The sequence below is a fragment of the Cyrtonyx montezumae genome, unplaced genomic scaffold, assembly GCF_038088225.1.
Source record: "Cyrtonyx montezumae isolate F1298 unplaced genomic scaffold, pur_monq_1.0 scaffold_3, whole genome shotgun sequence".
Lineage (NCBI taxonomy): Eukaryota > Metazoa > Chordata > Aves > Galliformes > Odontophoridae > Cyrtonyx > Cyrtonyx montezumae.
This window is the reverse complement of record NW_027072034.1, coordinates 115,460,529-115,473,017: the sequence shown is the minus strand read 5'-3', so window position 1 is coordinate 115,473,017 and position 12,489 is coordinate 115,460,529.

Genomic DNA, 12,489 nt, shown 5'->3' with positions numbered 1-12,489 from the left:
GAACGGGCAAAAATCAGTCTTTTGGTATTTAAAGGAAGCTTATAAGCAAGATGGAGACCAACATGGTTTCACTGTGAAAAGACAAGAGGGAACAGTTTTTAAATTAAAATAGAAGATACATGGGTTAGACGTTGAGAACAAATTCTTCACTCAGAGGGCAGTGAGGCACTGGCACAGCTGCCCAGAGCTGTGCATGCCCCATTCCTGGAGGCTCAAGGCCAGGTTGGATGGGGCCCTGGGCAGCCTGAGCTACTGAGGATATAGGTGCCGGCACCCAGCAAATACTTCTGTGTGGAAAACTTCCCCCTTCCCCTCTCGTAGTTTCATATTCTGCAATAGTTCTCAAATCCAAGCACTGATTCCAGAAAGCACTTGAGCTCTGGGCAGCATTGCTTCACCATATTCTTAAAGATTTTTCACACCTCTTAACCTACTCTTCAAGATCTTTCTCCTTCCAGTGCAGTTTACTTCTATGAACTTTTTCCCTGCTTTGCTTCACAAAACTGAAAAAGCTCTGAACTGGAAAAGCCTTGGCAACACCATCATGCACATTTCTCTAAGCTCCGGAATTAGCCATCTAAGCCATGATTTTTCTCAGTATTTCTCCTTAAGACGACGTATTAAGTTCTTAGATCCATATGAAGTCTTGTTTGAACTAATAACTAACAAAAACAACATGAAATAATTATCAGATGCAACAATAACCTGTTCAAAGTCCCACTGTTGTTTGTTTTGCAGCAGCCTCCAAAATGTGATCAAGATCTAAAACAAACACTCCACAGATTTTTTAAGGGAAACCATTGTAATCAGAAACTGAAGTCTCCATACTGTTTTGTAAATACTTCACTATAAACCCTAGCTGATACTTTAAATGTTTTTCTCCCCATACTGGAAGTGGCTAGAGAAGCTTCTCTTTGATTGTGCCTATTGAGTTTCTCAGACTCTCCTCCCTGCAAAAAGGGAAAGTTTAACCCAGACACAGTCCAACCATCCAGACACCTTGCCATCTAAGTTCTGGTGCAATATTCCAACCATTATGTGAGGCATCCTGGAGTCTGCTAGGAGTCTGATCTTGCAAAGCCAAGAAATAAGCCACCTTTAATTATTCTGTACTATATCCCATGATATTATCTTTCTCAGTTGATTTCTAGCCATTTGAATTCATGATAGCTTAAGTTTAAGGCCATGTCTCAAACAGATCTGTGACACACAGCATACCATAATTCTGCAAAGGCACACACTGCAAACATGCTTGTGCTGACAGAGCAGGCACAGCCAGGTATGTCCACCTGAACTCCCAGTGTTACAGTGCAGAGATAGTCAAACTTCACAGAAGGAAGACAGGTCACATCCTAAACATCTGTCTGGCACCACTCCTGAAGGGTAATCTAAGCACATTAACAATTCTTCACAGTTAAACCAAGTCCACTTGGCTTTGCTCTGCCCCACAGAGCTACATCTAATGAGATGTGCCCCTGCCTCTAGCAGGGAGGTTGAAACTAGATGATCTTAAAGGTCCCTTAGGACCCAAACTATTCTATGATCAAATTTATTCCACATTAGAAACAACAAACATCTCGCTATGTGTAAATAAATCCTTGTTTTGCTAGGGTAAGTCTGAAATCCAAGCAGCATGCCAATGGCTGCTGTAAGAGTTTCATCTTGCTTCACACTAGGACAATGAGTTGTCTATCCCCTACTTGGAAGACAGGTTGGAGACTTTATTCCCAAGATGGCAGCAGAAAAAAAGTTATCAAAACATTGAGAGCAGGTCACTGCTTAATGTAGGTGCTTTCCCTCTCTAGGACTCAGAGAAGGGACAAATTCCTGCTCTGCATAATGCCCCTGGCTGTCACATAATAATGCCAGGGAGCATGCTGTAGTCAAATAGCATTCCACAAGAAGCACATCCCATATATAACTAGCAAAAAGTTTGGTGGCCCTAGTCTCTAGCACATGGACTGCTTCCAAGTCATCTGAAAGCTAATCTAGCAGCAGCAGCATAGAGTTCCAATGGGCTAATCTATTCTGCTCCTAGCTAATCATTCAAAATATCTGCCTCCAGGCAGAGGAAACTGGCCTATATAGAACTTGGTGCTGCTACACTAAACTACTTCTAGTCCTGACAAATACTGGAAAGATAGCTCAGACATCTCCGTATTTTACTAACCAGAATAGCTCAAAGAGCAAAGAATATTTCCAGAGTGCACAGACAAGCAAGCACAGGCTGGAGTGTCCTCCACTAAGCTAAAGCAGTTGACACTGCCCTTCCTCTGAAAAAGCAAGAAAAGAGCTGCAACAGCAGCACAGCTGGGAAACTTGTTTCTCAAGGTTTGCATCTCGTCAGGGCAAAGAAAAAAGAAGACCTCAGTGGTTACTCTCTTGGTTCCCTGCCACTAGAAAATCCCCCTGTACGTGCCTCATTAACAGCATAACATTGTGCCATGTCACGAGACTAATCTGACTGCTATTTTCCATTACACCCACTTGCCCAGAACTCAGTGGGCACCCTATGAGCTCACTTTTAATGAATTTATGAGCAGGTAAGATACAAGAGGCTGCAGCCCACTAGCTGGCAGTATCTCCTCACCCAGAGAACTGGATTGTTCTCATTCATCCACCTGTGTGGAGAGCACGCTGCCATACTTGAAGAGCCACAGGAAAAGCAATTAGCAGCTGCCAACCAATAAACAGTCTAATGAAACTTGAATCAGGCTTCAGAATTCCTTCATCATCATGGAGGATGATGTTCAAACATTAATTCCTTTACAGACAATTTAAGTGAGGCAATCATTTAATTATACTTCCCTTCTTGCTTAGCACTTATATATAGCCCTGACTTTTCAGTGTTGTTCAGATGACTTCAAAACTCTGCTAGCTGTCCATGACCTCTAAGTGTGTATTCAGCCGTGCAAAGGGTAAGCAGCTTACAAAGAACAAGGGAAGTATCTTCTCCCCAAGGAAATCTTAAGCAAAAAGGTTTAATTAAAGACACAAATCTATTATTTAAGCTCTCCTCCCTCCCAAACATAAGTACAAGGAAAATTCAGATTCAAAAGATAATTATTCTAAATGGGCCATTTTTTTGTCCAAAAAATCTAACTGGTCAATCACACTGCAACTTAAGATTAATATGAGCTCTGTATATCCTAACACAGCACAGCGGGCACACTGAGCTTGCCCCATGCTTATGCATGCACTATGGATGCTCCAAGTCCCTGCTGAGCCCATGCAAACAACAGTTGAGAGACTTGCAGCTTAGCTGAAGTCCAGCAGATCTCCAGAGGGATCCATGTCCAGTACTTAGAACACAGCCTCATATTTCAAGTTTCAATTTCTAAACTAGAACTTTTCTATCTCTACTTGAAATTAAAAAATAAAGAAAAAAGCCTAATGTAGCAACTTTCCAGATGGTAAAACTGAAAATAGAGTCTGTGACATGTCCTGTCACAAGAGGATTGGCTTGTAAATCCAAGAAGCCTTTTAAAAAAAAAAAAAGTGGTTTTAAATATCTCAGAGTCAAGATAATGTAAGGGTATAAAGTATGCCTTCAAACTGATATATGTATTGTAAAAACATAACATCTCTTTAGATTTCCTTCAATTTACAGTGTAAACAGAATTTTGCTCTATCCTAGAGCAAAACACTAACTCAGACCAAAATAAGGGTACAGGCTGCTTTGCAACAGTGTTTTCATAGGGCTATTAGAACTGTAACCTTCAGCTGCTCTTGTGCTGCACTCACTGAAGACAACAGAACCACATCCGTTCCACATCCTTTCTGATCTTCAAAGAATCAAACCCATCAGATCTGGCTTTCCACATCTCAGAAAGGTGGGACTAGCTCCCGAGAACTTCCCAATCTACCCACACAAGTCTTCCACTTAGGGAAGAGCTTAGAAAATCTGGTACATGAGAATCTTTACCCCTAAGCAAGCCATTTTCTCCCTGGAGATCCCACCAGCTTCCTGCAGGTTTAGAAGGACTCCCACCCAGCAGTGTAACAACACTTACAATGCTAAGACTTGGAAAAATGGGATGTTTGCTAGTTGAAAGACAGAAGTATTTCTCACAGCCTATATCTAAAATACATAAAATTAAATTCTCAAATTCATTTCTATTACAGCTTTCCATTGAAGATAGCTTTGCTGTTACCACCTATTATCAGAAGAATAGGTGAATATTAATTGAGGCAAAGGTAAAGACAGGTGCATCATATTCTTATCATTTCATGAATTAGATTATTATCTGTCACCTGTCTGCCCCAGCACAGCTCCCTATTTTCCTGCGGGAGGCCACACACAAAATCCACTTCATCACAGTGCAACATGGTTACACAGTAACTTGTAGCTAAGTTAAGCATCCTCAGACCACGTCTGGAGCCTCTTGGAGACATACACGCATCCTCCTTACACAGAGCTACTCACTTAGTTAAGCCTTCCCAGGTAGCAGTCGTTCAGTGAACACAGGATGCAGATACTGCCTTGCATCAGTGTAATGCTAATGGTGACATCCAAGTAACAAATGTCATTCTGACACAGAAGACAGTGAGTGGAAGTGTACATTTAAAAGTATTACTCATAACTTTGCCTATAACAGCACTTAGCAACAGGCTAAGTGATTTGCAGTCATTCTGTTGCTCAAATTACAGTGATCTTGCAAACAAAATTGGTACAGCTTAGATCTGCTATCTAAGTGGTTTTCTCAACCCTATAATCAGTTTTATTGGAAAAAGCACTCAGACTATTTCATAAAGAGTACATGGCAGTTAATTTACAGTATTTTTGTCTTCTGTGTTTCCACTATGCAATTAGATACATATTCACTTTTGTTCTCTATTTTCTGATATGTGAAGCAGCAGACACCCAGCCAGGAAGCCTCAATACCCAAAGAAGCAAAACCATAAGTTACAGACCTTATTGCACTATTACTGCGTTAAGGACAACAGCCTCACAGAAGCCCACAGCCAATGCCATCAGCAATAGTAAGCATTCTCATTGCACTAACTGAGCTGCTGGTAAGAAGAAAAGAGCAGTGTCTCATAGAATCATAGGGGTTGGAAGGGACCTCAAGAGATCATTGAGTCCAACCCCCTGCCAAAGCAGTTCCCTACACCAGGTTGCACAGGTAGGCTCCCAGGTGGGTCTTGAATACCTCCCAAGGAGACTCCACCACCTCTCTGTGCAGCCTGTGCCAGTGCTCCGTCACCCTCACCGTAAAGAAGTTCTTGCGCACATTCATGAGGAACCTCCTGTGCTGCAGTTTCTGTCCGTTCCCCCTTGTCCTGTCTCCACACACTGCTGAAAAGAGTCTGGCCTCGCCACTTTGTCCTCCACACCTCAGATATTTATAAACCTGGATCAGGTCCCCTCTCAGTCTTCTTTTCTCAAGGCTAAAGAGACCCAGTTCACTTAACCTTTCTTCATAGGGGAGATCCTCCAGGCCCTTCACCATCTTTGCACTGGACTCTTTCCAAGAGATCCTTGTCTTTTTTTTATACTGGGGAACCCAGAACTGGACACAGTACTCCAGATGTGGGATGCCTACTGATACGTAGAAACACAGATGATGTGCCTCTCCAAAATATCACTCTAAGGTGAATGCTAAGAATCTGTTGCAACCTATTCACAAAGCATTAATTAAACAGAAGTTCACCAGTAAAATCTAAGAACAAACACAAGCACTCTAAATCCCATGGCTATAGTTTTTAAGAGTTCATTAGTTCCATAAGATTTCCATTAATTTCATAAGATTGCTTATTTCAACACATTATTCACCACTGCTGCTTCAAAATACTATACTTAGCATTGCTATTAATACAAGCTCACAGAAAGAAGCCTTCACTTATTTAATGACATCCAAGACTCATAGCTAGAGAAACTCTGGATCACATACAAAGCTATCACAACAAATTTTAGCATCTTTCTTTTGATTATTCCAGTCTTTAAGGAGAGTACAGATGACTCACCTTTTCTCCCACCTTAGCTTCAATGAGCCTCACTCAAAACATGACAGCATTTTACCCTGTGCAGCATCTAGTCAGCACTAATGTCTTTTCTATCCTAAACTGTATTAGTCTGCTCTTGTTACATAACCATTCACAACCTGTGATAATATATGGGATAAAAGCACAATAAGGGGGGAAAAAATCACTGTCACACAGAAGTCTCAAAACTACTTCATAATACTCTGGATAAATAACAGAACTTTGATGGCTTTATAGTAGAATCCATCAGTACTGTAATGCAGTTACCTCTGAATCAAAGAAAAACTATACAGTTTTCCCATCTGTCATACATACACATACAAAAAAAAGCATTTAGCTCTCAAAAGTAGTGTTACAACTCCATGCCAACTTTCCACCTTTCAGAATAGTTTCTAAGTCTTCATCAGACAGAACTAAAAAAACAGAAAACAGGCATGGCCTGCTGAAAAGGAGCTCCACAAGGAAAAACCTGAGTGTCCTGGTAGGCAAAAGGTTGGCTGGCCAAGAACCAGCAACATGTTCTTGTGGCCTAGAAGGCCAATAGCATTCTGGAGTGCATTACAAAGAGCACAGCCAACAGGTCAAGAGGGGTGATCCTTCTCCTCCCCTCTGCCCTGCTGAGGCTGTATCTGAATCACTGTGTCCAGTTCTGGGCTCCCCAGCTCAAGAAAGAAAACTTCTACAGAGCCCAGCAGAGGGCCACTAAGAAGACAAAGGGCCTAGAGCATCTCCATTATGGGGAATGGCTGAAAGCCCTGGGACTGCTCAGTCTGGAGAACAGAAGGGTGAGGGGCTCTTACCAGTCCTTCTAAGTATCTCCAGGGCAGAATAACATGAATGGGGCCAGGCTCCTTCCAGCAGTGCCCAACAGTAGAACAAGGGGCAATGGGAATAACCTGGAACACAGGAAATTCCATATGAACAAGGAAGAACTTATCTACAGTAAGAGAGAGAGAGCACTCAGAGTGTATGTGGAGTCTCCTACAGAGATATTCAAGATTCATCCACACACCAACCTGTGCAACTTATTGCAGGGAACCTACTTTAGCAAGGAGTTGGACTTGATCTCCAGAGGTCACTTTCAATACCTATAGTTCTATGTTTGATTAATGTTGGTTTCCAAAAAGTGACTCTCTATTAAGTTTTAATATAAAACATAAAGTCACAGCAGTATTGTAACCCATAGCCAACTCATAATTTAAGGCACTCTCATCCCATGAACACAAAAGGTATGACCTATTAAAGATCCCATCCCATTTTATACAAGTTACTCCATCAGAAGAAAGAATTCCTAAACCTACAAACGGACTCAAAGAAAAAAATTCAAGAGCCTTGCCACCAACACACGTTTAACAAAGGTTAAAGAAACTACTAGTGAATAAAAAGATAACAAGGTAGCAACAGATAAAACCCTCATACACCAAAAGAAGGAACAGAAAGTCAAATGAGTTTGCACTTATAAAGAGAGAAAAATAACAGACTAAAAGCCCACTAGCAAAACATCTGGGCACACAGTTCTGATATTCAAACAGACTCTCACCTCTGTTAAAACTGTTCCACTCTCCGTGTAATAACTCAACCATTTGACCCCAAAATAGAATGAATGGTCTAACAGGACTGAAAAAAATAAATAAGCAGCTGTTTGAGTTGGGTGTATCAAAATAAAGGCAAGTTTAATGTAAAATATTCACTTACTCAAGCATTAGCCTTGCTCCAATCAATAATTTGCTTAATTTTCATTGATAGCTCACTTACCAAGCTTCTCATACTGCCTGGCATTTCAACAGTGATGAAAGAGCATGGGCACAACGGACTTCCCTGAATTCACATGATAACAGCACTACAAAAGAGACCTGGTACTTCTATATTTACCACATACAAAACACACAATACCACATATCTCAAAGCAAGAAGTACCATCAGAAGTGCAACATCCCTGCTCCACGTGCCCTCGTTTCCCTACCCTACAGGCCTTGGCTATCAGGCAAGCTATGTTCTGATGCAGTACAGCTGCGTAACTGAGATTGAGCTGCAAAAACAGTTATGGCAAGCCTCCTCCATGCCTTCCACCCTTTGACTCCTGATCTACATTTAAGTTCATACGTGTACCTTTATCCCTGCATAGTCCAAACTTCAGGCTTAGCCAGTGTAACATCCCAGATTGACTGAGACCCACCTGGTCACTATGGACTAGAACCATTCAGAGCTCTCATTAAGGAGAAAATGATAGGCTTATCATTAAAGTACTGCTACACAACAGAAAGCAAAACAAGATAGCAGAGCAGTGAGGTCCCAGACCACAACAAGTGAGGAACCACTCAGATACAGCAGCAGCAGGTACAGAAATAAAGAGAAAGAAACTGCTTACCTTCAGAAGTCCCGTAAGTTCCTTAGACAGGCAGTTATCTGCAAATAAGAAGCCATCACCTCTATTGCCAACCCTTAAATGAGGTCTGGGTAGGGGTGGGTCCTGGCTCCATCCCTACCGGTCACTTGGGTACATTGCATGCAGCTGAGCTCCCCTGGGTTGGCCCTGCTTTCCCATCAGGTGTTCAAACACTGCTTCCAGCCATGACTTAGCATTTCTGCTACAAATACACTTTGCAGTTTCAACATAAAGAGCTTCCTTTCTTCTTAAACCTGTTTGATTGTACAGTTGGCATACAGATTTTACATTGCTATGGATCTGGATTTTACAAAATGAATTATGAAAGAAAATATTTTATGTTACTACAACAGAGCTCAAAGGTTATTTTTTTAATTAGCATTCTTTTCCAGGTTTGAATAATAGAAAAGAAATAAAAGAGAGAAATCATAGATAAACTGTACCTCTGGCTGTTTGCTGAGTAATCCCTTCTGTAAATTCAACAGGTTGGGTTCTCTATTACAGTTTATGCTGTCTCCAAATGGAAGAATTAAGAATTTTCCCTGACACAAATAAAGGTTGTCTGCTATTTTCCCTAGCAGCATTTCAGCAAGCCTCTTTCTGGGACATAAGAAGTCATGACATATTTGCAAGGAGGTGCCAATCAGTATAACCCCTAAAAAAAAAAAAATCATTTCCCTATTACAAAGAGGTAGAGAAAAAATATATACGCAGGTCATACATCTATATATATGTGTATATATATATATGTGTGTGTGTGTGTGTGTGTAAAGTACACTTGAAAAAAGATGTACCTGAGGAACAGCTCTTTCCAGTCTTAACGTTGTCCTCATGGGGACGAGTGCACAAAGGCAATGTGCTCTGCTGATTTGGTCTAACAATTCTCTGTTATTTAGCTCTTGTACAACCAAACGCCAAACATAAGCAATTCACACACTGATAACAGAAACCCATGGAAAACGTGACGGTAAAATATTTCTTAAAAGCTGCAACAAGGCTCGGTGTTTGAACGTAAAGCCACGGCAGCAGACGTGGTTTACGAAATGCAAACGATGCTCGAGGGCCGCTAGGGCGAGCTCTTGCCCAACAAATCGAGCCCATAATCCCTGCAGATGGCGTCCTTCCCCTCCTTACTTTCCTCTTTATCTCTGTTTTGCAAACCGAGACTTTGACAGCTTTATCCCTTCTCGCCTGTTGTACACACAAAATTCTGTCAGACATAGCATGAATGCACGTGGTTAACCTCAAAGATGAGACTGCTTTCGCTGCTTTTTAACGCAAGCCCTCAGCTGGAGCTGACCCCCAAAATTCAATAACGCAGCGTGCAGATGCAGTCTGTGTATGTAGCAGACATCTCGTGCATTTGTGCTGAACCACTCCAGCCTTAGACTTTATTCTGCTGTGGAAAACAGTAATTACAGATCCAAAGAAGGCTTAACTCTTCTGACAGAAGCAATGATGTGCCCTGAGATAATGTTTTGTATTCTTAGCCACAGCAATATATTACATCAGGTGCAGATTTCGAGTGATACTGAAACTCACAGAGGTTTCAGCATCATCAGAGCCCAGAAGGTTTTTGTAATGATCAAAACAGGCAGACCTCAACTAGAGGAAGGGCGCGTGGCTTGGAACTACTGATGACCCTGACAGATAAGTGCCTGCATGCATGGGTTAAGGACTATTTGTGGAGTGTTTTGTTGATAGGTAAAAGTGGGTGGGAAAGTTAAAAAAGAAAACTTCTGAATGTATATAAGAGATGTTAGAACCTGAAATAAATGGTTTGGATCATCCACATGAGTCCATGCTTCAGTCACCACAAGTTCCAGCTTCATTGCCATCATCAGCCTCATGAGAAATGGCATAATTCAGAACAAACACTTTCTACTGAAGTCATAGCAAGGCAGAAATAAAAACTACAAATTGTGGAAGTATAATACTGAAGTCACTATGTAATATATCTTTCATAGTTTAATACTAAAGCCATAGAAGCAGTAGAAGATACAGATGAAGATCTCTTTCTAATATGATTTTGATGGTGTTATGTTGAAAGAAACATTTATACCAAAACTGCTGTCCGAAGGAATGATTTGGACCCCAGTCCTTTAAGTGTTTAAACTCCTGCAGCCTGCCTAATATCAGTGAATATTTCCTCAGACTCATGGGACTTGTGTAGCAGTATGAACACCGTGTCTCCTGCACGTGGAGTGCCTGAACATCAGAGACCTCCTGGAAACTCCCACAGCTTGAATCCACAGAAAATCACAGCTGGTCTCCAGACTCCTCTTCAGACATCTGAGTCCAAAACTGCTGCTTCTAAAAGTTTCCACAGCAATTGGAAACAATTCCAAAGCCCTAAGGCCACCTAAGCCATCAGCAACTCAGTTTTCATTCTGAACTCCCCAAGCACTGAAAATCTCTAGTACTGCTAAATACTTACTGCATCAAGTCATGACAAGCCTAGCTCATTCCTGACCTCCTCAGAGCAAAGATCTCTCTCTCTTTCATGCCTGAGAGATTTCAGTCCAGAAAGGAAGCTGAGAGCATATTTTATAGATCAGGTTTCAAAAAGGATGGAGACTGCTGCCTTGCTTCAAAAGAACAGCTGGTAGCCCTAGCATTTACCCTGCTTTCGTCCAGCAAATCAGTGATTAAAATATTAATCCAAGCTGAGATAAACTTCAGCTTAATTGGTGTACTCACCTTCCTATCCCTCACCACCCCTAAACGTGATCGACAAACAGTGGGGATAAGGAAGAAAAAGTTGAAAAAATGCAGGCAACTTGCAATGTTTCATAGCAGTTGTTCACCTTTTTTGTGGTGAACGATGAAGGATTAATTTGACTGATCATTTTGGTGCCCAAGGCTCCTTTCCAGATTTGATTCTGACTGGTCTGATGCTGTTTCAGCATTATTTTGTTCCTTTTTCATTATTGCTTCCCCAGAAACCAGAAGTAAAACAAGTAAAGCAAGTGACGCTACTATAACAATTAGAAAGAAACATTACAATTTAATATTGTTTTTAAGAGTGATTTTGGCACTGACAAGCAAGTTTTGCTAGCTGCAGAAAACTTTGCCATACTCAGGGAGGAGGGACACCTGGAGAGGGCTCATGCCCAGCTGGGTCCAGGACTCTGACCTCTGCTGCAGCCAAGCAAGCAACACTCTGGACAGCAGCCCAGCATCGAGCCAATCATCATCCACTGCCAGAGCTCAGAGAAAATGCTGCTTTTCTGAAAACTATTTCTATTTGATGTGTTCGTGGACACATGTAGTAATAATTTTTCATCAGATGTGTTCTCCTTTCTCTTAGCCATTACAACTCACCCCTAGGATAATGAAGATGCACACTATAGCTCATGATGTGTGGCCCCACTACAACGCGTTTCATACTGCTCTCCAATGCTTACTACTCTCTGAAAACAGTGTATACACACATACATTATCACATCAAAAAATGATAGATGTGACACTGGATATCTCTTTTCAACTACAGTACTACACCATGGGAAGAGTCAGATTCACAGCACCATACGAAGAGGATCTGTGGACCCGTTATGGCTTTTCAGAAAAATTCACAAGTATCCAGTTGCACAGACTGACAAATTTTAGAAAAACAGAAAAACATGAGTAAAACAATTAGAAAAAAAAACAAACAAACTAAGAAAGTGAAGTTGTCCTCGGTTTGAGCATCAGTCAAGTGCAAATACTCTGTGCTTACTATTTGATTTTATACATCTACCACTCAAAGCACCTCAAGACCTAAATACCCCTTCAGCACTCCACTGCATTCTGGAAACATTAAATGCACCTGTATCTAGCAAATGATATTAATTATAACTGGGAGGGAAAAAACTTACAAACCGAAATATAATTATTTGCAAAATATTCAAAACAATAGGCCTAAATATGTTTGTCCATAAAAATGTAGATTATTTTGCTGAGTAGCCTTTCACAGTACAGGTAGGAAAGTGCTACATTTTTAGTTAGGATTTTCCACTCCTAAAACTAGGGCAGGGCTGGAAGTCCTACGTAAGGTACATCCCAGGCTTCTAGGTCCATCATCATCAAAAGAATCAGAGAATTGTATGGATTGGAAGGGACCTCTGGAGACTGTCTGC